Genomic DNA, 25,720 nt, shown 5'->3' on the forward strand with positions numbered 1-25,720 from the left:
AATTTGGCATATGAGCGTATTCATCGCATGAATGTGCGGAGTAAAGTTATGGCGATGTTACGAGGATGAATTATTGTGCCTCTGTTTATTGTATGAAATTAATCTCTCCAATAAGTTCAGTTTGGCATAATTCTACAATTCATCTGCAATGTATCTGACATCGTCCATCATTACTCACAAATGCGCTTCTGCAGATGTCGCACAATCTGCGTTCAGGCCGTGGTGTGGGTAGTGGCGATGATGATCTTCCACCGCCACCTTCACCCACGCCGTCTGATCTGTTGGCCATGCTCATGGAAGGTCAGCGTGCGTTGGGTGATGCTATGCGTACCATGGCCCAGCATCAAGCCCAAGGCCGCAATCGGCGACAGGGACCAGAGCCCAACCAGTTTAGTGATTTCAAGGAATTCCAAGATACCAAGCCACCCGTCTTTAAGGAAGCTGAAGAGCCGCTCCAAGCAGAAGAGTGGCTAAACACGCTTGAGCACAAGTTCCGTTTGCTCAGGGTGACAGAGCAGATGAAGGCGGAGTATGCTTCGCATCAGCTACAAGGACCAGCAGGTATATGGTGGTGACATTATCGGTCCACCCTACCAGAAAATGCCCAGATCACTTGGAATCGATTCCAGGAGGCTTTCAAGAGTCATTATATTCCTCCCGGGTTGATGGCCATAAAGCATAATGAGTTTATGAAGTTGGTGCAGGGCACCAAGATACTCACTGAATATCTTCATGCCTTCAACCATCTGGCAAGGTATGCTCCAGAATTCGTTGATTCAGAAGCGAAGAAAATCGCCAGCTTTAAGAGAGGGCTTAGTCCCAAACTGATGAAGTCCATGGGAAACAACAAGAGTATCACTTTCAATGAGTTCGTAAGCGATGCTCTTACTCAAGAGAATAACGATAATGTCTATGCCGCTTCCAAAAATCGCAAGAGGGTCTTTAAGGCGGGTGTCTCTCAGGCTAGAGCTCCAGTAGCGAAGACTCAGTTTCGCCCACCGACTACAGCCATTCGGTACCGGCCGCCACAAAAGAAGAATCAGGCAAAGACTGGGTTCAAGAAGGCATTTACTGTACCTCTTCCAAAGGGTACCACAGGACCAGGAAATTCTTTTGTTCCACCAGCTAATAGGCCCTGCTAGAATTGTGGCAGGACAGGTCATTGGTCCAAGAATTGTCCGTATCCTCAGAAGAACAATCAGAAGCAAGGGAATTCTGGTGCTCGTCAAGGACATGTTAACTACACCAACGTGACCAAGATACCCTCAGGAGAGGTGGTCACTGCGGGTAAGTTTCTTGTGAATCACCATCCGGCAGTTGTACTATTTGATTCTGGTGCTTCGTATTCATTTATGAGTCCAGCTTTTGCATCAAAATACAATCAGAAGGTAATTACAGTATCCACGGGTAGTTATTGCATTAGTGCAGCTGGAAGTAATATTTCGACCAATCAAATAGTGCTGGGGGTGAGTATTGAAATAGAGGGACGAGTGTTTATGGCCGATGTGGTAGTTCTACCGGGATTAGAGATAGATGTAATCTTGGGAATGAAGTGGATGAGCGGTCATGGAGTGCTCATTGATACTTCCACTAGAGTCGTTATGTTGAGGGATCCTATCAGCAATGAAGCCTTCCTTGTGCCACTTCCCAGAGAGCTAGAACTCCACAACACTGCTAATGCTATCCAGACCCCGAGAATTGAGGAAGTCCTAGTAGTACATGAATTTCCAGATGTATTTCCTGATGATCTACCTGGTTTACCGCCGGATCGAGATATTGAATTCAAGATCGAGTTAGTGCCGGGCACTGCACCTATTTCTAGAAGGCCTTATAGGATGCCACCCAATGAGTTAGCAGAGCTTAAAGTCTAGTTACAAGATCTATTAGAGAAAGGTCTTATCCGACCTAGTGCTTCTCCCTGGAGTTGTCCTGCTATATTTGTTAAGAAGAAGGACAAGTCATTACGCATGTGTGTGGATTATCGTCCACTCAATGCGGTGACAATCAAGAACAAGTACCCATTGCCCCGCATTGATATTTTGTTTGATCAGTTGTCTAAGGCAAAGGTATTCTCTAAAATTGATTTGAGATCTGGTTATCATCAGATAAAGATTAGACCGGAGGATGTGCCTAAGACCGCTTTCTCTACCAGATACGGGTTGTATGAGTATCTGGTTATGTCTTTTGGCCTGACCAATGCTCCTGCATACTTCGTATATCTGATGAATTCTGTGTTCATGGAAGAACTGGACAAATTTGTAGTTGTCTTCATTGATGACATCTTGATCTTTTCTGTAAATGCTGAAGAACATGCCGAGCATCTGAGAGTTGTTTTATCCAGGCTACGAGAACATAAGCTTTATGCCAAGTTCAGTAAATGTGAGTTTTGGCTTAAGAAAGTACCTTTCTTGGGTCATGTGTTGTCCGATGAAGGGATTTCGGTTGATCCGTCTAAGGTACAAGAAGTCATGAATTGGAAAGCACCAACTTCCGTACATGAGATCAGAAGTTTCCTTGGTTTGGCAGGATATTACCGTCGATTCATCCCAGATTTCTCTAAGGTAGCCAAGCCCATGACCAGGTTGCTCCAAAAAGATGTAAAGTTTGTTTGGACTCCAGAGTGTGAGACTGCTTTTTGCACTTTGAGGACCTTGTTGACTTCAGCTCCTATGTTGGCGCAACCTGATATCGAGAGACCTTTTGATGTGTTTTGTGATGCATCAGGTACCGGTTTAGGATGTGTCCTTATGTAGGAAGGTCAAGTTATCGCCTATGCCTCACGTCAGCTAAGGAAGCATGAAGCTAATTATCCAACTCATGATCTTGAGTTAGCTGCGGTTGTGCATGCTTTGAAGATTTGGAGGCATTACTTGCTCGGTAACGTGTGCCATATTTATACCGATCATAAAAGTCTCAAGTATATCTTCACTCAACTAGAATTGAACATGAGACAGAGAAGATGGCTAGAGTTGATTAAAGATTATAACTTAGAAGTTCATTATCATCCAGGTAAAGCAAATGTTGTTGCTGATGCTTTGAGTAGGAAATCTCACTGTAATTCTCTCTTGGAGGCAGATTATCATTTGGCGCATCTGTTACATCCTACTGTGTTGCACAGTATTACCCTTAGTTGCTCCCTAGAAAGTAAAATCATCGAGCTTCAGAAAACCGATGTGGGTGTGTTCCACATCAAAAGAAAGATGAAGGAACAAGAGACAAAACACTTTCGTATTGATGAGAAGGGGGTTCTATGGTTTAAGGATAGATTGGTAGTACCGAAGGACAAAGAACTTAGAAACCAAATCTTAGAAGAAGCTCACTCATCCAAGTTATCTATCCACCCGGGAAGTAGCAAAATGTATCAAGATTTGAAATCTCGCTTTTGGTGGACAAAGATGAAGAAAGAAGTCGCAGCTTATGTTGCAAGGTGCGACAATTGTTGTAGAGTCAAAGCAATTCACATGAAGCCTGCTGGACTTCTCCAACCATTGTCTATACCAGGATGGAAGTGGGAAGAGATTAGTATGGATTTTATTGTTGGACTTCCCCCTACCCAAAAGAATTTTAATTCCATATGGGTGATAGTGGATCGTTTAACAAAGTCTGCTCATTTCATACCAATTAGAGTTGACTATCGACCAAGTGACTATGCTGAGATATATTTTAACCAGATAGTACGTCTCCATGGTGTTCCTAGAACCATTGTATCTGACAGAGGACCTCAGTTCACCGCTCGTTTTTGGGAACAACTGCATAAGATGATAGGGACCAACTTAGTTAGAAGTTCTGCTTATCATCCCCAAACCTCCGGACAAACGGAGCGGGTGAATCAAATATTGGAAGACATGTTAAGAGCTTGTGTCATATCATCCAAAGGCTCATGGGATAAGTGGTTACCCTTGGCTGAATTTTCCTATAATAATAGTTATCAAGAAAGTATCAAGATGGCCCCGTTCGAAGCGTTGTATGGTCGCAAGTGTAGAACTCCTTTGAACTGGGTTGAATCTAGAGAAAGGAGATACTACGGTATTGATTTTGTCAAAGAGGCTGAACAACAAGTCCGTACTATCCAAAAGCATATGAAAGCCGCTCAAGCTAGGCAGAAAAGCTATGCGGATAAAAGAAGGAAGCCCATTGAGTTTGAAGTGGGTGATCATGTTTATCTGAAGGTATCACCGATGAAAGGTGTGCAGCGATTCAGAGTAAAGAGAAAGCTTGCACCTAGGTATGTAGGTCCATATCCGATCATAGAGAAGAGTGGGAATGTAGCTTACAAGATAGAGTTACCTTACGAGATGAGAGCTATCTTCAATGTTTTTCATGTATCACAATTGAAGAAATGTCTCCGTGTTCCTGAAGAAAGAGTTTCACTTCGAGATGTCAAGTTGAAATCAGATTTATCCTATGAAGAAAGACCAGTGCGGGTTATCGACACGAGAGAAAGAGTAACCCGGAATCGTGTGGTTAAGTTCTACAAGGTTATGTGGAGTAACTAGGGTAGTGAGAGCGATGCAACGTGGGAGCGGGAAGATTATTTGAAGGATGTATACCCTACCTTTTATTCAAAATGGTACGCTTTTCAAATCTCAGGGCAAGATTTTTATAAGGGGGGAGGGCTGTAACACCCTAGGTGTTTGGCTTCCACATAATTGCATGTCATTTCATAAACGTATGCATCATCTATGTCATCATGCCATTTGTCACTGAAACATGCATATGCAACATTCGCATATTCTGTTTGTTCATACTTTCTTGCTTGGGAATGGTAGTAGTGCAACATGTGAATGCAACATTAATTTTTCATACCTGGAAACATGGCACCATGGTAGGAATGTGGCAAGTTAAGCTTGCAACAAAAGTCATGCAACCTATGAAACATTGCATTGCAACATATGAGTGAATTGCTAGTTTTAGTTGCTTTTATCACATGTGGTCTTTATAAGTGGTATAACAATTTTGTAAAGTGGTTGATCATGGTCTATTACACCTTAACTACACTTAGGTTACTTGTTGGAACATTGTTCATGTGGATCAAAATAACCAAAATGCCCTCAAGTGAAGGTTGACTAGATTTGACCCTTGGATTGTCATTGTTTGACTGATTAAAATGACCAACTTAGAAGCCTTGCATGGCTTTACACTCTTTACAAAAGTTGTAGCTAATTTATTAAGAAACAAAAGTTGTTTTATGACCAACTCATGAAAATGTGTGGAACATGGTCAAACATGGCCCACAAGTCAGGATTTCTTGCTGATTTCGTACTTAGAATTTTTCCTAAGTCTTTTTGGGTTTTGCAGTTTCGTGTACCCAACTGTTGCACCTTGTATCTCCCTAACAGAGCCAAACCAGCTTGAGCTCCTATAACAAGAGTTGTAGTTCACATATGGATGATCAACTTTGTTAACTTTGGCATAGTCTAGATCGTCACGGATTAGGAGATAATCATCGGTTAACCTGCGCTGTCAGTCATCGACGATGAACTCTGAATCACCGTTTTCAGAAAACGGTCAGTGACCGTCATGGCCGACCGGTTTAGAAAGCCGATGCCGCGTGGCGCCACTCGTCGCCGCTCGCCTGAGCATGCAGGCCACGCGCCGTGGACGCCCTGGCACGGCCAGCCGCATCTTGAAGCCACCCCGCGCCTGCCCGACCGAGTCGCCCGCCCCAGTTCGCATTTCTCGCCTCCCTCAGCGCAGCCCGAAGCCGCCCGCCATTGCCGCCGGAACTTCGCCATCGCCTAGCTCCTGTGTCTTGGCAAAAATGCGTTGCCCAGCTTACCCAGAGCCCTGCCGTGATCCCCTCTCCCTTTTCCACCGTGCTAGCAAGTCAATCGTGCATCGGTAAGGGCCAATCGCCGATTTTTCCCCACCACCGCCTTGTCGGACCTCGCCAGAGTAGCACTTCTCACGGCCAGCGCTCCTCGCATCCTCCCATTCCCTCCTCTGGCTCGCGTTAGGTCATAGGAGCACCACCGAAGTCCGTAGGGTCACCGTTAGGGACCTTGACGCCGTAGCGTCGTCGGAGCTGGCCCTACCGCGGCCGTGCACCGCCATTGCTTGTCGCCGACCCTGTAGCCGCGACAAAAGCTTCAATCAAGGGCACGGCTAGATGCGCATTGCTGTAGTGAGCACCGTAGCGTCGTTGGTCTCGCCGGAGAAGCCACCGACGGCGAGTCCCGTCGTCGTCTTCCTCCTTCCCCTGCTTCTCTCTCTGACGCGCGGGCCTCCTTGTCAGCCGCCGTGGCTGAGGCGGGAGCCCAGCGTGGGCCGTTCCATTTTCTGGGCCGCGCCAGCGCCGTTCTCAGGTCGCCGTTCCTCGGGCCGGCCCAGCTGTGGTTGTGATTTGTTTCATTATTTCGTTTTGCTTTATTATTTTGCAGATTGGTATATAGATTCAAAAATGTGTATCTCCTAGTTGGTAGATCCAATTGCTATGGTTCCAATTTTGTTGAGTTCCTAGTAATGTCTAGTATTTAATAAAAATATTATATGAGCACATGTTTTAGAAATTCTGGGTAAATTAAATAGGACTTTGAAATGTGTTTTTGGATACATGCAAACTTGTTTGAATTTTATCTTGAGTTTCTGTGGTTCAAAAATTATGAAATTTTGTGGGTGATCTATGCTTGCTTAGTAGAGGCTCTGGTTAAAATTTCAGAGCTAGTGCATGTATAGTTTTTGAGTTATAGAATTTCTTTTTATCAATAGATGGATCTTGTGTGAATTTTCATAATTTTTCTATAGATCCAGTATAGGTAAAATTTGGTGAGTAAGGTTCTTATGCTGGAATGATGCTAGGAAAAATGATAAATCTGTTGCTTGACACTTTTCATTAGGGTTTCCTAATTATGCTAAAAATGGACATACCACTTGTTATTTTAGGTACAGCAAGTTCTGCTTGCTCAATGGATTTGAAAATTTTATGGTAGTCTATGTGAAGCATGGGATAGCTACTGTAATTTTTGTAGATTTTTATGAACAATTTTACTATATATTGCTTTAATCACCTAATTAAATAAATAAATTGGAAAAAGATATTAAATAATTTATTTAGAAGTTAGCACTATACTTCCTAGTGTTCCTCTAGTATGTGCAACAAGTTGGTAAGCTTGGTTTGGTCAGATTAGGCTTTTGCATCATCGTTAAATAAATAAGTTAGTAACCCTGCCGTTCTGGATAAATTCTAGGTTTACTGGAATTCGATTTAGTTAACGTAAGTATCATGCTGTGATGTTTACAATCGTTAAATAAATAGAGCTATTCTTAATCGGTAAACGAGTGTCCAGTGATGTTTCGTTAAACACTTACTGTGATTCATTCATCATGAGCATCATGGCATTCCTTATATATCCATGATATTTATCTTGTGCATCGGCATGCAATAGGTGTTCCGAAGGGAGTTACGCTTTTGGAATTCGAGCCAGTACTTCCGGAGGAGCAGCAGCAAGCTCAGGAGCAGGAGGTGCAGGCCCCTGAAGAAGGAGTCAACGAAGAAGTTCTTGAGTGCCCCGATCACCAACCTTCATCTTTTCTGAAAGGCAAGCCCCGGAGCATTCTAAGACTCCTATGTTTTCAAAATGGTTACTTTGAGTATCTTTATTTATTGATGCATTAAGTGATAGGAATTGGATGCGAACACTTGTTGCATATATATCTATTCCTTGGCCAGTATACGTACCCTGAATCCTATTTAGGTCCAGGAGCGAATCAAAGCTTGTCATGCTTAGACCGGTAAAAGTCAGGTGATTTCCTGTCACCTGCATATTAGAAAAATGTCTGGTCATGGTTGGCTATAATTGCTATCGTGGAGAATAATCATGTGTTAATAATGAATTGTGACCGGGCGGGAGGTCGATAGAGAAGCAACAAGGCAAGAAGGTCTTGGGTGGGGATCTATCCCCGTCTGTGTCGGTTAAGGACCGATTCGCTGTACGTCCTCATGTCATGTTGAACGCATGCCTATCACTTAGTTGGCCGGATAACTCGTTCCGACCGCGAAGCCGAGTAGCTCAACTTAGGCCGGAAGACCAAGAAGTGAAAGTGCGCACCCTGGCGGTAGTAAGGATGTGCGGGGAGCTATTGGCGTAAGTCCGAGGTGAGATTGACCACCTGGCAGAGTGGACTCCCTGAGGGTGCGGCGCTGCTCGGAGCCGCGATTCCTGAGATGTACCAAAGGTGACCTAAGGCTGCCTTCGCGAGGTATGCCTGGGTTTGTGTTAGGAATACCCCTCCAGCTGGATAGGAATCGATTCGAATCGCCATCTCTCCCGGATAGTGAGAACTTGACTGAGCAGCGGCAACGTAGATGCACTTAATTGAACTTGATGGTTAAATCGATAATGATGATGATACAACATTATACCGGATATGGTTACTAATGTTTGGAGTTAATCAATTGCTTGCTCTAGTATAGGTGCTAATCTAGTTGTTAGGTTAATATTGTTAAATTGCTGCTTACTCATAAATCAAATTATGTTCTCGTATCACTAAAGCTTTTATGCAAAATGGTTGTCAAGCTAGATCCACCGATAAAGCCTTGCATAATCCTTGGTGTCATTTATTTCTGGTTTACGACGGGTAAGTCTAGCTGAGTACCTTCTCGTACTCAGGGTTTATTCCCCCTTGTTGCAGATGACGTGCTCTATAACGGCTACTGCAAGTATTGTCTCCACCCTGCGGGGGATGAAGACTAGGTCATGGGCATGATCATCTATATTATCTTATCTTACTGCTTTTGCTGGAGATGACTATGGTACTGGCTTGTATTTGAACTAAGTGTGTGTGATGGTGTTAAACTACTTTGCTTCCGCTATTTGTGAACTCGTTTTGTAATAACTATGTGTACTCTGATGTATGTGGTACTTATGAACTACTTGTGAAATGGATGTAACATGTGGCTTGTTATGTTGAATTACTATGATCTTGGTTGTATACAAGTTGGTTTGAAATCCTTCATGGTTTCAGTTGACTACCGGGTTTATATGGGTTCAAGTATGACGGTTTGATCACTCCGGTGATTGCTTTTGTACTTGTGCTCTTATAAATTAGTCGGTTCTGTTACATTTAGTACTCAAGATAAAGATCAAGATCAAACTCAAGTTGGAATTGAAGTTTAAGTTCTAGACATGATTGGAAATCATTTGGTAGAAAGAAAAGGACTTAAACAAGAAGAAAGAAAAGGACTTAAAGAAGGAATCAAGGTTACTCATCAAGTTACGTTCATCACTTGGATCAATCAATCAAGTTATTTCAAGTGAGTATCAAGAATGGTTCTTGGAGAGAGGTCACTTCTCCCTAGTGTAGGGGCTTGCCGCCTATGTGTAGGTGAACCAAGTGTAGTACTTGGAAGGCTAACATGGAAGTGGTGATCCGAGGAACATTTGAGATGCTTAGTTGAAATCAAAAGGGTTGATCAAGAAAAGCAAGCAACACCCAAAAGAGAGCTAGTCATGATATTTCAAGTGGTATTCAAAAATTGATACTCTCATGCAAGCAAAGATCAAAAGATAAAGCAAGTCAACCACAACAAGAAAGTGCACTTGATCATAAGTGGTATTCATTTTCATATGGGTGAAGAATGAGATTCAAATTGGTATCTATCGGTCTTCACCAAGCTTATAATTGGACTTCGTATTGCTATTGGAGTAATGAATTGGAATCTATGTGACTATCCTCTACTCCAACATAGCAAAGGTATCATTATAATGTGCATGATCATTTCATCCCTTACTAGTATGCGGTTAGTGCATATAGTATATGCTTCATAGGATCATGCATAACAAATGAAATGTTTAAATTCATAGCCTACCACTATTGTTTGAATGATTACTTGATCTAGTGGTTAGTACATGAATTTGTTCATGAGCTAGTGAACCCAAGTACTTGACTTAATTTGGATTGCTAATAAGTGACAAGTACAACATTGGCAAGATAACCCTTGCAAGAGGTGTGAAGAAGCTTGTCATTGGTTCAAACTGGACTTGGAAGCTTAGGCAAAACAATTTAGTTCAAGTCAATCATAGAAGCTCATGATAGTGATAAGAGTACAAGCACAAGACAACAATGCAAATGGATATCTAGTTTGTATGTTTCAACTCACAAGTGATATCCTATAAGTGGTACTCATGAAGATAGCAAATGTTTAAGAAATGGTCTTTATTAATAAATCAAACAAGTGGTTCCATACTAGAAGATTCTTTAAAATGGTATTCACTTCCTACAAGTGGTATCTATATATAGTAGACGATGGTTCCACAAGTGATCCTCAACTTTAAGTGATCATCAAATAAAGAATGCATCCCTCACCTACAAGAGCTTAAGTGAAATAAAATGGATGACCCATGCATAAGAATGATAAGATACAAGTAGTACAAGTTGCAAATTCTAAATGGTATCTACATGTGGTGTCATTCCAATATTCAAGTAATGTCCATAAAAAATGTAAAATTCTAGTCTCAACCATCTACCCCAAAGTGCACACCTTTGCATCAATAAGAAGCATACCTTTTATGGAAATTGATGACAAAGGGGGAGAGATTGTACAAAGATATGAAGCTTGGGGAGAGATTGTACAAAGGGGGAGCGATAAGAAGATAAGATATGAAAAAGGTTGGACATGGACATGGACAAAGAGGGAGCAACATTGGAGAAAAGAATGGATCACAAGTCTTGGACAAGAGAAGCACACAAGTAGGGGGAGCAAGCTCATGAACTTTGATTGATTGCATTTGATATGTGCATATTCATATGCTTGCTTGCATTGCATAAGTTTTTAAATTCAATATGCATGCTTGTGTGGTGTATGCTAGTTGTAGAACTTGGATGATGATTTGATAACTAGCATGCATAGGATGATAGCTAGACACTTGGTATATTCTTTAAGTAATGCTAGTACCTTGATTTTAATGTTGATCTCATGAGGTATCTAGTGCTTTTATTCCCAAGTGATATCTAGCTAACCATGGTGCTAAGGATGAACTTAAAGGTGCAACTACGATTGGTACATGCTTCAAAGGTTTATTCTATACACCTTAGCATCATTTTGTAGTATTTACTCTCCCACAATTTCAATCTATGCATATGTGCAAGCTTCAAATTAAATACACTAGCACATATGTAGGGGGAGCTAATACTACCATTTCGGGTTTGTGGTACTTGTCCAAAATCATTTTCACATGGTAAAATTGCTTGGGCAAGCAACATGAATCCAAAAGAGCTTAATTTCTATATCTTTGTAGAGTTGTCATCAATTACCAAAAAGGGGGAGATTGAAAGGTCCTTGTTGGTTTTGGTAATTGAGTGACAACCTAGGTGGACTAATTGTGTTTATGTGAGATACATAGGTGATTAGTCCACAGGTACATGTGTATGAGCAACATATGCCATGAAGGTGAAAATGGCTTGGAGATGTTGCAAAGCTCACACATGTGATGATGAAGGAGCTTAAATGCACATGAGACATGACATTGAGTCATGTGATCAAGGTGGAGAAGATCAAGATAAGACTTGGCTTGATGGACCGGTTGCAAGCGTGAAGGGCAAGTCGAAGGCTTTGGAGTGATGGACCGCGTGGCGGTGAAGCTTGAGCAAGACTTGGCGCCAATGGACGATGGCAATGGTGAAGAGCAAGTAGAGTCAAGATCGATGAACCAATATGATCATGTGATGATATGAAGTGGATCATATCATTGTTGATCGTGTTGGTGCATGTGTTGCATCGACATTGGAGGAGATGGAATGGAATGCGCAAGGCAAAGGTATAACCTAGGGCATTTCATTTCACCGGTCATAGGTGTATTCACCGGTCATAGGTGTATAGAGAAGTTTATGACTGGGTTTAGGATAGATGGCCGTACTATCAAGAGGAGCAAACTTGTTTGCATATCGGTCATCTAGTGCCACTCGAGTGATCTAACTTTGCATTGTCGCTAGGATCGAGTGGCATGGCAAGTTGAGTGGCTAACATCCTTTGGGAAATGATTGTGAAAAGCTAACACACATACACATGGTGGTGTACACATGGTGGTGTTGGCACATTTACAAAGGAGGTGGTGTTTGCAGGGGTGAGATGGATTCGGCGCTTTTGGGAAAATGGAATGCCTATTTTCTATTGCGCCGGATGCAAATTCTTGGTGGTTAGCACATTGGAGCAAGGGTGAAGAAGTTAGAAGTAAAAACGAGTTGATCGCGAAGATGCTGGCATCGGTCAACTGACCGGACACTGGATCTGAATGCACCGGACGCTGGCAGGCTGCGTCCGGTCAGGCTGATGTACGGTGACGCAGAAGCTAGAGTGTGACCGGACGCTGGCTGTGTCCGATCAAGTGTGACCGGACGCGTCCGGTCGAGGTCGGTACCTTACTGGAAACGACCGAACGCTGAGGGTCCAGCGTCCGGTCAGTTGAAGCTACTGCGTCCGGTCAGGTCAAGTGACCATTGGAATTGGGACACGTAGTCGTCTGCGGGCCGGTCAACATGACCGGAGCGTCCGGTCGACCCGACCATTGCCTAGTGAAGGGGTAACGGCTAGTTTAGTCCTTGGGGCTATAAATAGAAGTGGCCCTCGGCCATGGCTGGTGTTGAGCACCTCAAGGGACTTAGTGTCCATGCTTGTGAGTGCTTGGGAGCCCTCCATCACACATATACTTGATAGTGATCATTCGATTGTGTGAGTGAGTGATTCTAGTGCGATTGCATCATGAGGTTGCATCGAGTGGCACTAGGTGATCGAGTTGCAAGCCAGTGGTGCTTATTACTCTTGGAGGTTGCCACCTCCTAGACGGCTTGGTGGTGGTCTCCGTCGAAGCCCGCAAGAAGCTTGTGCGGGGCTCCGGAGAAGAGCTTGTGAGGGGTACTTGTGCTCACCCCGCGGGAGCCACGAAGAGCAACTCTAGTAAAGCGTGTCATTGAGCTACCCTCACTCAAGGGGTAGGTTCTTGCGGCACCCGACGTGCGGGCTTAGCGGGTGATGCTAATTAGCCACCGAACCACCAAGTGAGCGGTCGACACAACGAGGACTAGCGTGTTGGCAAACACGTGAACCTCGGGAGAAAAATCATCGTGTCAACCTTGTTCTTCCCGTTGGTTTGCATCCCCGTTACACAAGTTTGCATTTACTTTCATATACATTAAGCTTGTGTTGTTGCTTTTGTAATTAGTTAGCTTGTGTAGCTTGCTAGTTACCTTCATGCTTGTGTAGCATAGAAGTAGCTCCCTTGCATGGCTAATTTGGTTTGTGTAACCTTGTTAGTCACATTACTTAGTTTGTGTAGCTAAGTAATTGCGCTCTCTAATTTGGCATTGGTCGCCTTGTTATTGAGCATTGTTAGTGAGCATCGTTAGCTTTGTGCTTTTGCTTACTAGCATGTGTAGGAGCTCTCTTGTTGCTTAAAGTACTAGTGGCATAGGTTTGTGTGACCTTGCTCCTAGAATTGTTTAGGAGAGCTCTAGCTAGCCCGGCACCTTAGTTGCATAATTAGTATCTTTGCAAGGTGCTAGTGAACATATATAGAGGGGTATAGTCTTGGCTAGACCAATTGTTTTTATTCCGCATTTATATCGGTTAGCCGACGCGATTAATTTTAGAAAAGACTATTCACCCCCCCTCTAGTCCGCCATCTCGACCCTTCAACATGGTCTGGTTATTTCAACAGATGCAGGTTAGTTTTCTTATTTCAACATATTTCAGCAGACCTTGTTCTTTTCTTGTTTCCTAATGACTGACAGTGTTTTCTGGTTCTTTTCTTGTTTCCTAATGACAGGCAAAGGAATTGATAAGGCAGTTACCAAAATCTTCAGCAATGGTGTAGAACACAGAGCATGCATGAGGCATCTTGTTAAGAATTTCCAGAAGAGGTTTAGAGGAGAAGTGTTTGAGAAGAACTTGTGGCCTACATCAAGGTGCTACAGAATGATAACACATGAGAGGCATTGGAATGAGATGCACAAAGCATGCCCAAAGGCAACTAACTGGCTGCTGGAGAACCACAAGCAGCTATGGGCAAGGGCCAAATTCAACACAACAAGCAAATGTGACTATGTCACCAACAATATTGCTGAGACATTCAATAGTTGGATCAGGGAACACAAGTCCTTACCTGTTCTAGACCTCATGGATAAGATAAGGCAGTTGATCATGGAGAGGTTCTGCACTAGGAGAAACCTGGCCTCAAAGTTGTCAGGCTTCAAGATTTTGCCTCATGTCATGAAGGTTCTGCATGAGAAAAGCAGATCCCTTAACTATAGTATACATAGGAGTGGCCCAATGGTTGGAGAAGTAGGAGGAGTGAATAAAGACCTAGTTCCTTGGAGATTCATTGTTGATCTGGACAACCATGAGTGCACATGCAGAGGATGGCAGCTCACTGGACTCCCCTGTGTGCATGCCATAGCTTTCATTAGCACAAGAAGGGTCCTATTGGAGGATTTTGTGCACCCTTACTACTCTGTGCAGAAGTTCATAGTAGCATATGCATCTGCTGTGCCTCCAATGCCAGACAAGGAAGAATGGGAGAAGGTGGACCTTGGCTTCAAGCTACTTCCTCCTTTATGCTATAGAGCAGCAGGTAGGCCAAGAAAGAGAAGGATAGTTGGCTCTGAAGAAGGTGGGACAAGCAGTAGAGGCAAGAGAAGGTGTAAAAGGTGTGGTGGATTTGGTCACCTATAGAAAACCTGCAATGAAACTGTCCATGATCCTGATGCCCCACCACCTGCACCACCAAAGAGGAGGAGGACTTACAAGCCAAAAGTGGTGGAGATCATAGAAACCACAGAAGATCCATCCAAGAAGAGGAAGAGGACTTCCAAGCCAAAAGTGATTAGGGTTACAGAAAACCTAGAAGATCCTTGTACTAAGAAGAGGAAGGCCTCCACCAAGGGGAAACAACCCAACAAGAAAAAGAAGGCAACTCCTACAGCTGCAGAGCCCACACCTGCAGAGCCCACACCTGCTAAACAGTATGTGATCCATCTGTTACCTTCAGTTTTTATGTTAGTTTAGGGACTACATGTTAACATGTGTATAACTGTGTAGGGTTTCAAACTCCCCGGTGACAAGGAAGCAGGCCAGCCAAGGAGCAGTGACAAGGAGCCAAAGTACATCATCAGCAAGTCCCAACGCTAGCACTAGGAGCAAGAAGAGGTTGATGGAAGTCTAGGAGTGTGCAAGCAACATGGCTTCCTCTTTATGATGGATTTATGTGATTTTGTGAACTTCTCTGTCAGTTTAAGGATGCTATGGCCATATAAACTTGGTCTGGGTTATGTATGACACCTGGTATTGAATTCTGGCAAATGAACTATGTAATGTGTAAACTGGTATTGTATTGTGGCCATATGAGGCTCCACTTGGACTGGTATTGTATTATGACACTTGGTATTGTATTATGGCCATCTGAGGCTCAGTTTCCTTGTATTAAACTTGGGATTGCAAGATAACTGTCTTCCATTCATTTCTCAAGCCATTACAAAGTTAATCTTGCTTCTGCATTAAGATGCACAAGACAACTGCACAAGACAACAAAGCACACAACTCCTACAAACACACTGGCCACATTCAACCACCTATCCACTCTCTGCTGCCCAGCTATTCTACTGACATGGACACTCTGAGCTTCAATAGAATTGCCCAGGGCCAACAGAGACTTCTCCAATGCCTGGACTCCGGCCGTCAATGATGCAGCATCGACGCCATCACTCACCGGCTTCCACATGAAGAAAGCGCACTTGCTGTTGCCCTGTTCAAGCAGAGATTTCGGATGAACCCTAGATCTGGAGTTGGCGTTGACGAAAATGAACAACATGAAGTACAAAAAACTCACCCAGCCCCGATTCTTGCAAGTGTAGAACTGTTTATCTGGGTTGTTTGTGGTTCTGGAGGTCCGTTCCACAATGGTGGCCGTCCGGTAGAAAGGGCACAACGGCTGCCCACCCGTCGGCGGCTGTCGACTCGGTCCGCGCGAACCTGTCGAGGAGGAAGCGCCGGAGCCCGTCGCCATCTTCAGGCCTCTACTTGCCCCCACCGGCCCGCTTGACAATCCCACGCCCGCCAAGCCTGCGCCACCGCCGCCGTCAACCAAATCGCCACCGCCGCCGACTTGGAGAAGGGGATGGGGAAGAGAGGAAAGGCGGGAGGGCGTCGATACCCTAACTGCCGGGTCGGGCCGGTTAAATGTGGTCGAACCAGACCAGGTTGCCGTTTTGGCTCGAGGGCACCACATGTCCAAAATGAATATTTCTCTCTCCTCTCTTGACTCAAACCGGGGCGCGGTGTCTTCTGGCAACTCAAAGTGGAAACACAGTGGCCAGCAGCAAATTGGCGCATTTGCGGTGTCCACCAGCCGTCGGTGCTCATTTGGCATGTCCTGTGGCCAATTGTCCCTATTTAATATTACCACTACATTAAAAAAATACCATCACGTCAATGGTTTTCCAAATTTCATCGGCCTATTCGTTTGGGCTGGTTTGGTTTATAAGCCATGGCTGAAAGTACTATTGGTTGGTTTGGTGTGAGAGAAAAATACTGTTCGTTGGCTGATAAGCCATGGCTTATAAGCCAGATACGAGCAAGCGAACAGGCTGCATGATTCGAGGTCGAATTCTCCTCATTTCACAATTACATTAAGCTTCTGGCTACTTATGCTCCTCCCTCCTTAATAAATAGTTTTAGTCCTTCTTTATGTACAATAAATATAGCCAAAAAAATGTGATAGTTCTATTTCATTACCCAAAATAATATCTTACTTAAATAGTACCTTCGTAACAACAGGCTGCAAACCATGACATCTATGCGAAAATAATGAAGCCACAGATTTGTCTTATCTACTTTGCTTAAAAAAAGTGTGTATCTACCTACGTACAATTATTATTACTGTATGGACGAAAAAAAGTCTGTATCAACTATAATACTACGACAGAATACAGGCACTGCGCGGCAAAGCCACGCGCCTTTCTAGTTATGCACGATTGCACTTAGGCACCATGTTTTCTACAAGCCAAGCAATTTCACAAATATAGGTTCTAAAAAATTAAATATTAACAAAAGACGCATTTTTCTTACATGAGTCTGCACAAAACATATGTACATGTTACCATCTCTTCTGCAGATCTGCTCTGGTGTCTTGTTCCTTTCCCTCTCCAGGCTCTCTAATTTATCATCTACATCTTTAAGAGTTAGTTTTGATTTCCTGGTGACAGTGTTTAGATAACACCCAACAAATTCAATCTCGTATCTGTTGTTTCTTATTTACCTTTTATTTACTCTATGATAATCATGATTAGTATAATATATAACTGGGTCGCTTCATATATACACAGAAAAAGGCAATTTTATCTGCTGCACAAACCGAATCCTACAGTGGCCCATCCAAAGGCAGGCGCGACAACGCCGCTCCCCGCTCTAGTGAGGAGTTCAGTTACCCCAACGGCTCGTTTGGTCAGGGGTGATGGGAATTAGGGAATTGGAGTTTAGAAATAGAAGTTTATAAATCTCTGGTTTGTTTTACGAGGATGGGAGTTCCAGTAGAAAGGGGAAGAGAAGTTTAGAGGGCCAACTCCTACTAATTAATTCCCTAGAGGTAGGGTGGGAATTAGGTGTGAGTTATGTTCTTAATTAAAGAAAAATAGATCCGCACTGTTTATCATAATTTATTTTTTAATTTCTTCCTCAAAACCTGTAACGGGGATATAAATTCCCTCTTCAATACTCCTTTATATTTTTCTTCACGAACAAAAAAAAAAAGGAATTGAAAGTAAAAGTCAATTTCCCAACTTAATTCTGTCGATCAACACCCACCACTAATTGGTACGACTCTTCCCCGCCTCGTTGCCAAACACACCCCAAATCGTCCAAATCCTCTACGAGGGCATGAGACTTCTAGCCTTCTGGGTCGTCGATGTCCGCGTCCATCCTGGCTGCTCAGCAGCCGCGCCTCGTTCTCCTCCATCGCGCCGCCACAATGCAAGCGCAGCTGCGAGACCGCGCGCCACCACGCCAGCGGCCCGCGTCCCCTGCGTCGGGCGACCTCGCGTTGCGGTCTGTGTGTATTTTTTTTTCCAAGTCGCTTCTGCCAAAACGTAGCAGAGTACTACATTGAGTTAACTTCAAATCTTTATGTGGTATTTCAGGTAACCGAGTTCTTCGGTGGTATTTTCTAGATCTCATGATCTTTTGGTGCTACAGCACCAGTTTTCTCTTTTTTCTGCGAAGGGATGTACTGACTAGATAAACAATCTGGTTCTTTGACATCTGTTCCTATATATGTTACACAATCTTTTCTGAAAGAAATTCACCTTTGCATAGTGATCCGTAAGTTTAGAGTATATTTCTTAACCACATATAGCCACGGTAATGTTTGTTTTTCTCTGCATAAATATGAGTTACCCTCATGAGTTTCTTCAGAGGTGACTCTTTTTAGTCCTCCCTCTCTCAAACACTATAGCTAACTGACATAAGCACTACTTGCTAGTAATTGATGTTTCCCTTTTCATTATATGAAACAATATTCATTGGCTGTATGCGTGGCTCTTTAACATTTACAATTAACTCCAAAGGACATTACACACAGAAGGTCTGTTATTCTATCATTTATTTTGGAATGGATGGAAGATAGGAATACTATATATAATCTTGCAAAATAGGCATGCTGACAAATGAAAGGTTCAATGTTGCATGGTGGATGCTATCTTGTGAAAGGGCAGTATACTGTTGTAATGTGCAATACCATGATCTGTAAATATGGAGTTTTGTTTAACACTCTGCCTGCTAAACACCTCGTACATATAGTACTTTCTTAGCTACCAAATGATACTAGAGAAAAACTAGCTCTTCATTTTTGTGGGGTTGTTCTTTTATTTATTTTCTTTTTGACCCGTTTGAATTTGGCAAGCTGACAACAAATACAGGTGTTAGATGGATCGATAAAGCCTTTTTGGATTTGACTTCTTGGATGGTCTGTGCCATTTTTTTTCCTTTTTCTTCCATGTATCGAACATTCTTCTTTTGGTTCTAATATCATGTAGCCGAGATTTAGAAAGTGTCTGCTGTACATCCTTGTTAAAAGAAGAAAAAAAAACTGCCACACCAAAAATATATCATTTAGTAATTTAAATTCGAAAACATATAGATCCAAAAGCTAAAACCTTGTTAACAAATCTAAACTTGCATCCTAATGTTCTGTGCCACTTGTTACATAGTTTTTTTTGGTTGTGTGTAAAACTGACTATATAAAGATTAGATGGAGTGTGCATTCGACTCACTTTCCTCTGATATTCATAGTCAAGACGACGACGACGACAACAGCAACAACAAAGCCTTTTGTCCCAAGCAAGCTTACGTAGGCTAAAGATCAACACTAACAGGAGCTAAAAACAAGATAATTACATATGGAAAATAAAATAGTATTTGTATTTCTAGTAGAAAATAATAGTAAATGAAATATCAATATCATAGGCCATAGTTCTGGCACATGGATTACTAATCTCCATGCGCTTTTTTGCTAACATCAATTATATTGGGATAAATTCCATTCCTTTAAGTCCCCTTTTACTGCTTCCCCAAGTGTCAGTTTTGGCTCACCTTGCCATCTAAATTTCTTGAATTCATACCATCTAAATTTTGTTTTTGATCAAATGGTATTCATATCCAGCTCTTTGTCAGGGAAAATTTTGGATAGGTCATTGAAAGTGCAGTATCATCCATTTTGATTTATTTGCAATCATTTTGCTAAGAGCTGTAAGGTACGTGGAAAATATGTTTCGAGCTCATTTTCATGTGGGATTATATATTCAAGTTTTATAAGTGTGTATGTTACTTATATAACATTTCCGTATATTCTTGGGCTTTCCTGCAAAAAATATGGTGGTTGCCGATGGATTTATACGGGGAAAGGTTTACTCCAAAGGAAAATTCCCCATTTATACCCACCGGCCACCGCTGTGGCATACTACCTCATATACCATCGAAGAAAAGGGGGGCGGAATCGAGGAGCTTCCACTCCTTTAGCCTGACCCCAAGAAGATTTCGGATTTGGCAGGTAAACTTCTCCCCATATTTGATTTGTACAAAGCAGGTTCAGGTAAACTTCTCCCCATATTTGATTTGTACAAAGCAGGTTGAATCCCTATTGATTCCAATTGAAAACAAGATCTGTTTTTCATGGCGTCTGTCTAAAAAGCTACCAAATTTTTTTCTTGTGTTCTTAGATCTGATGCGATCTAAATTTCTTGCACATCTGTCATGGGGCTAGTTCATCAGGGGAAAATTTCGGAGGTTGTAGCCAAAGTTGGTGTGAGGGTTAGGGGCAAGATGTCGCCGGTACGCGCTTGTTGCCGGCGAGGACGGTGTCCTTAAGAACTGGGGGCCATGGCGGTCGACACATGTGTGTGCCAAAGTTGGTGTGAGGGTTAGGGGCAAGATGTTGCCAGTACCCACTTTGTTGCCGGCGAGGATGGTGTCCTTAAGAGTTGGGGGCCATGGCGGTCGGCACATGTGGGTGGGTGGGTGGGGGGGTGGTGGTGGTGGTAGGGGAGACATGTCTTCTTCAGTTTGCAGTGTTAATGGAGAATTTCGGAGGTTGTAGCCAAAGTTGGTGTGAGGGTTAGGGGCAAAGATATCGCCAGTGCCCCTGTTAGGGGCAAGATATCGCCAGTACCCCTTGTTCCCGATGAGGATGGTGTCCTTAAGAGTTGGGGGGCCATGGAGGTCGACGCATGGGGGGTGGGGGGGGAGGGGTAGGGGGAGACATGTCTTGTTCTTCAGTTTGGGGTGTCAGAAAATTCAGATCTCAAACTACCAAGTGAACTAGATGTATACATGCTTACTAGAACATCATGGGTGGCATATATGTCATAATGAATGTTCACTTGCCAACAATATTCACGGAGGCTAGTCTATTCATATTAGGGTTATATTTTCTCTGGCTTTCTGGCTGAGATTATGTAAATACTGCTACAGTACCAACACTCTTGTAGACAGTGTAGCGATAAGCTCCCCAGTTGAGGGAGAGACCGGCCGTGGCAACAGAAAAAATCCCCTCGCTGGTAACCCAAGAAACAGTGTCTGGGTGCTGGCCTGTGGCGCTTGTAGTTGGTTTGGGGTTTTGGGCCCTCCTAAAAAAGGGTATTTGCAGTGGTCACTAGCTCAGACTGTTGTGGTCGGCCAAGGTGCAGCCCTATAGGGTGAAGCCGCGGTTCAGGGGTTTTTCTTGGCCCTATGGTTGAGGCTTCTTATTAAATCATAATGCCTTGGGAGGCTATTCTCCAGGGTTGAATTTTTAAATACCACTACAGTCATACTGTGTTTTGAGATGCAACATGTTTGATTCCAGTACATTTATATGAAATAACCTGTGTTTATTTGCTACTTTGCAGATATATTGACCAGTGTGGCTTTCTCCATTCTAGCCTGTCTGCAGTACTTAGGACCAGCTTTATCTTGGCCTATCACCGAGGTAGCACCCACTGGTTCATAGTTCTGAACTTACAAAACAATTCCAGCATTGTGATTTCTGCACCGCATAGGCTCTGAGGAGATCTACATATTGCTTCTCTTCATTCATTCCCTCATTGTAGCACTGTTGCCACCCTCATACAACTCACTTTGTGCACTATCCTTGCTGTCTCTCATGGGCACCTCAAAGTGTTTCCTGTTTATGAGGATCCTTATCTTGACTACCATGGCTATATCAGTTGCCATGAATGCTGCAATCATTGGGGCACTGGTAACTAAGAGGGACTGCAAGTTTGCTGAGCTCATGAGACTCCCTGACATATTTCTTGTGCTGTTTGTTCTGCTGTGCTTTGACTTTTCAATATATCTGGCATTCAATCTATTGTGGCCTGCAAGAACTTCAGTAGATGAGAAAATATGCTCACAGGTCTTGTTGGAAAATGGTCATGACTACAAAGTTGGCAACAAAAGGAACCCCTTAACAGATCATTTACTTGGAGAATTAGAGGATACTACCAAAATGGTGGGAATTGGGCATGACCCAGTTCTGCATTCTGAATGTGAAACTACTTTACAAGAGCAAGTCATGGTCTTCGATCAGCAGGATGAAACATTTGACATCGGAGAGACACCCTTGTCCAAGACATCGAAGGATCATTTGGGTCAATCTATTGGTAAAGAAACTCCTGTATCTGAGGCCTTACATGTTGACACTACTAATTCAGTTTCATGCCATGATTCACTTTTCCTCTCTGAGCATGAATGTAATGCAAGGAATCTCCTTCTTCCTTATAGACAAGCTTCAACTTCTGAGTTCCATTCAGTCAAGAATATTCTTCGCATGATAAATGATCTTGCTGCTGAAGGTTTTCCTAATGGAGAAGTTGTAAGGGATGCTGTTTCTGCTGCCTTAAGTCAACAAGTTGCCGAATTGATATCCATAAGACGTCAAGAGATAAACGACACTGTGAGATTTTGTAATGAATATGCTAGTAGCATGAAGAAAGTTCGAGTGGTTTTTCCTTCACACCACCAGTTTGCTGACATTCTTGATGATTTCTGGGGGAATTTGTTTGACCTGCATGGTAAATTCACAGAAAAAGGAAATGCCATAAGGTTGGACCTTCTTATTGGGCTGGATGTCGAGGAGATCAAAAGCTGCCCGTGCTATTTTGATGTACTACCTGGAGGTAATAACATGTGCCCTGAACATGGAAATTGCACATTGCCTGCTGTTGTGGCATTCAGAAAGCGCATCATGGACTCATTCCTCACGGAGGATCCTAGTCTATTGAAGGATGAGAAAGTATCATATTTTGCTATGGAAAATGATCAGGTACAATATGAAGTTCCCATTGGCATGGGAAGCCCATTAGAGGAGCTGAACAAAATGGAAGTTTTGGTTCAAAAATGTCCATCACTGCAAGTAGCTCAACAGGCTTCCAAGACAAATGTTTATTTCTCCTACAATGAATTGAAAGGGCTACTCTTGACTTCTTTTCGGGCTTGTATTCTGAATATATCGAAGATTAAGAAAGCTGATTGGCTGATTGATAACAGAGGCGGGTATGATGAGAAGCTAGTAGGCTTGGCTGCTGAAATGGTGATATTTGGAGATATACATCCAAGCGGGGTATTCTGTCCGAATGCAGTAGTTGATCCTGATGGTAAAATATTCAACCTGTGCACCTCAACCCTTGGTTGTGGAGATGGATGTATGTGGCTACCTACTCTCCTTATTAGCTTTGGTGTTTGGTGCATTTCTAGAATATTTGAAGTGCTTCTTTCGGCAAAGCAACCTTTGCTTTTTGGGAAGTATAGTAGGGTTCTCAATCGCCTTCAGGTAAAACTCTCATATTTTGTTTACAAGTGTTCTTTATTTTTTTATTGAAAATCGGTTTAAAAAGGTCTCAATTATGCCTGTATGTATGCATAAGAAAATTACATCAGTGTTTTCTCCAAATTTGTCTTGCACGCAACCTCCGTATTTTGAAGATAATCAATGGAGTTTAGGAATTAGTGGTGGATCGAGAAAACAAATGAAAATATTGCACTCAGTAAATTTGCTGTTGTTTTTGGTTTCCAAAGTCAAGGTCACAGCATAGCTTGCATTTGTGAAACTGTAAAGCTGGTTTGACACCAATAGCACGAAAGTTTATGATCTGAGTATTCTTTTTAGTTAAAATGATTGCTATATTAAAATAATTTACAGTGTTTTCACTTGTGCATTCTAGAAAGATGGTTCCTGTTACTAGCTTATTCAGCAGAATTACGGTGAACTTGCTCAATTATAAGGGTCACCATTATGATATGATATAAATTCCAGGTGCAATAAGTGTAGGTCCTTGACCGTGCTTAATCTTTTTTTTCGATGCGGGATAGTCCCCATTTGCATTAACGAATGGAAATCGTTTACAGAAAAAAAAATGCATGAATGGACCAGGATCAGTAGAAAACCAAGGCCACAGTATAGAGTAAAAGAAGATAGCACCTGACTCGGATGTTAGACTTAACCTGCCTATTACTGCCAACCATTGGAGGGACATACCCGCACAACACGAATTCTGCCAAACCAAACGACCAGGAAACTATTATAGAATATGTACAAATGCCATTGGAAGGAAGACATAACCATGCCAGCTCTAGCACTCCTCTAGCTGAGCACCTTTGTTGCCTTCGTCTTCCTAGTCATCCTCAGCAATGTAGTTAAACTTTCCCTAATGGGAAAAAATAGTTCACTAACAGATATGTATGCATTCATTAATAGCATTCAGTATGAGGCTGAAATGTTGGCAAAAAATCATAAATACCGTTCTTTCCTCTGCTGTGACACACATAGGATTATAAATTTCACAAGTATTTCTTTCTTCGTATTTGAACTTTTTGGTTCTCTATGGACCCATTTTCAAAGAGCTAAACCATCTGTTAAGTTGTTGCTGGAGAATTGGTTTAAATCTTTTTATTTAGTTTCAATATCTAGGATTTTCTTTTGGGCTTGCACCTATGTACATGTAACTTCTGTTTGTATATATTTCTATAAGAGAAATTGATAGGGATCTCTCCTGCTGACATCGTTAAAAATGGACCCATTTTCAGCTAAACAATATTATCATTGTGTTGGTGACCAGCTTACTGATTTCTACCACTTGTACAGGGTATTCTGGATGCCAGCATTCTTGAAGCCTGTTCAACCTGTTTCCATATGTCCATGCACCAAAACCGTTCCAGGTGCGAGAAGTGTGAGAATGGCCTGATGGAAAACGTATCAGTGTAGAAGCTGTGTTGGAGATGCTGATGGAAGTTGAGGCCACCATATTTGGTGCGAAGCACGCAGTCTATGGCGGGGAGGAGAAAGACCTGAAATCTGTTCTGAACCGCTATAAACTCCTGCTCTCCAAGGTGGCATCTCAGGAGTAGGATTTCATTTATATAAGATCAATATAATAATAAAAACTGAACTCTCCAGCTATGGTCACAGATTTCTGTAATAATAAAAGCTGATGAACTCTCCAGCTATGGTCTACAGATTTCTGTATGTCTTTGTCATCTATCTGTGTGGGTCGAACTTTGACAAAGGCTATGTAATAATGTTATGGTAGATGGTATGAGCTTGTGAACTCTAATAATGATTTGACAATTCCTGAAATTCTCCTTAGTGCTCATACTTTATGATGGATGGAATTGAAGAAATTACCTGTTGTGTTGCTGGCTAATTACTTGAAAAAACAGATGCAACACACTGGGGAATCTCTCTTTGCAGCTGAGGGTTTGTTGCTGCCATGTCGAGGGTGTGTCGCTTATTACTTGGGACTTGGGCGAGAAAGTCAAACCCCATGGAATACCAGGCTCGATCTGGCACACTTAAGTTTATCAAGCTTGATCAATTTGGGGAACTATTTGAGGATTTACAGTACCTTATTAACAGGTAGACCTCGGAGCCTTGGCCATGTTGATAGGTTATAGGTCATAGGACGGATGATCAACTGAGAAAAAAAAAACAAGGCATGACGGTTAAACATAGGTCACCTCGAGCAAGTTGTTTAGATCTCGCTTTGGCCTAACCAACGGATGAACAGGTAGACATCGGACCCTTGGCCACTGTTGATAGGTCATAGGTCATACGGACGGATGATCAACGGAGAAAAAAAACATGGCATGGAGCCTTCCATGCCATTATATTTTCGAAGTTTCAAGATCTGTCGCTGCAATTCGTCTATTTTGAGACGTGCTATTATAATTCTTATTCTACCTAATCTTTGCCATTTTCTACGTCTT

At 42.6% G+C, this 25,720-nt stretch overlaps 1 pseudogene; it reads left to right on the forward strand.

The window, feature by feature from the left end:
- The first annotated feature begins 17,816 nt into the window (after nucleotides 1-17,816).
- Nucleotides 17,817-25,091, forward strand: LOC136467340 (uncharacterized; annotated as a pseudogene).
- Nucleotides 25,092-25,720: the final 629 nt, after the last annotated feature.

This window comes from Miscanthus floridulus, chromosome 7, assembly GCF_019320115.1.
Source record: "Miscanthus floridulus cultivar M001 chromosome 7, ASM1932011v1, whole genome shotgun sequence".
NCBI lineage: Eukaryota > Viridiplantae > Streptophyta > Magnoliopsida > Poales > Poaceae > Miscanthus > Miscanthus floridulus.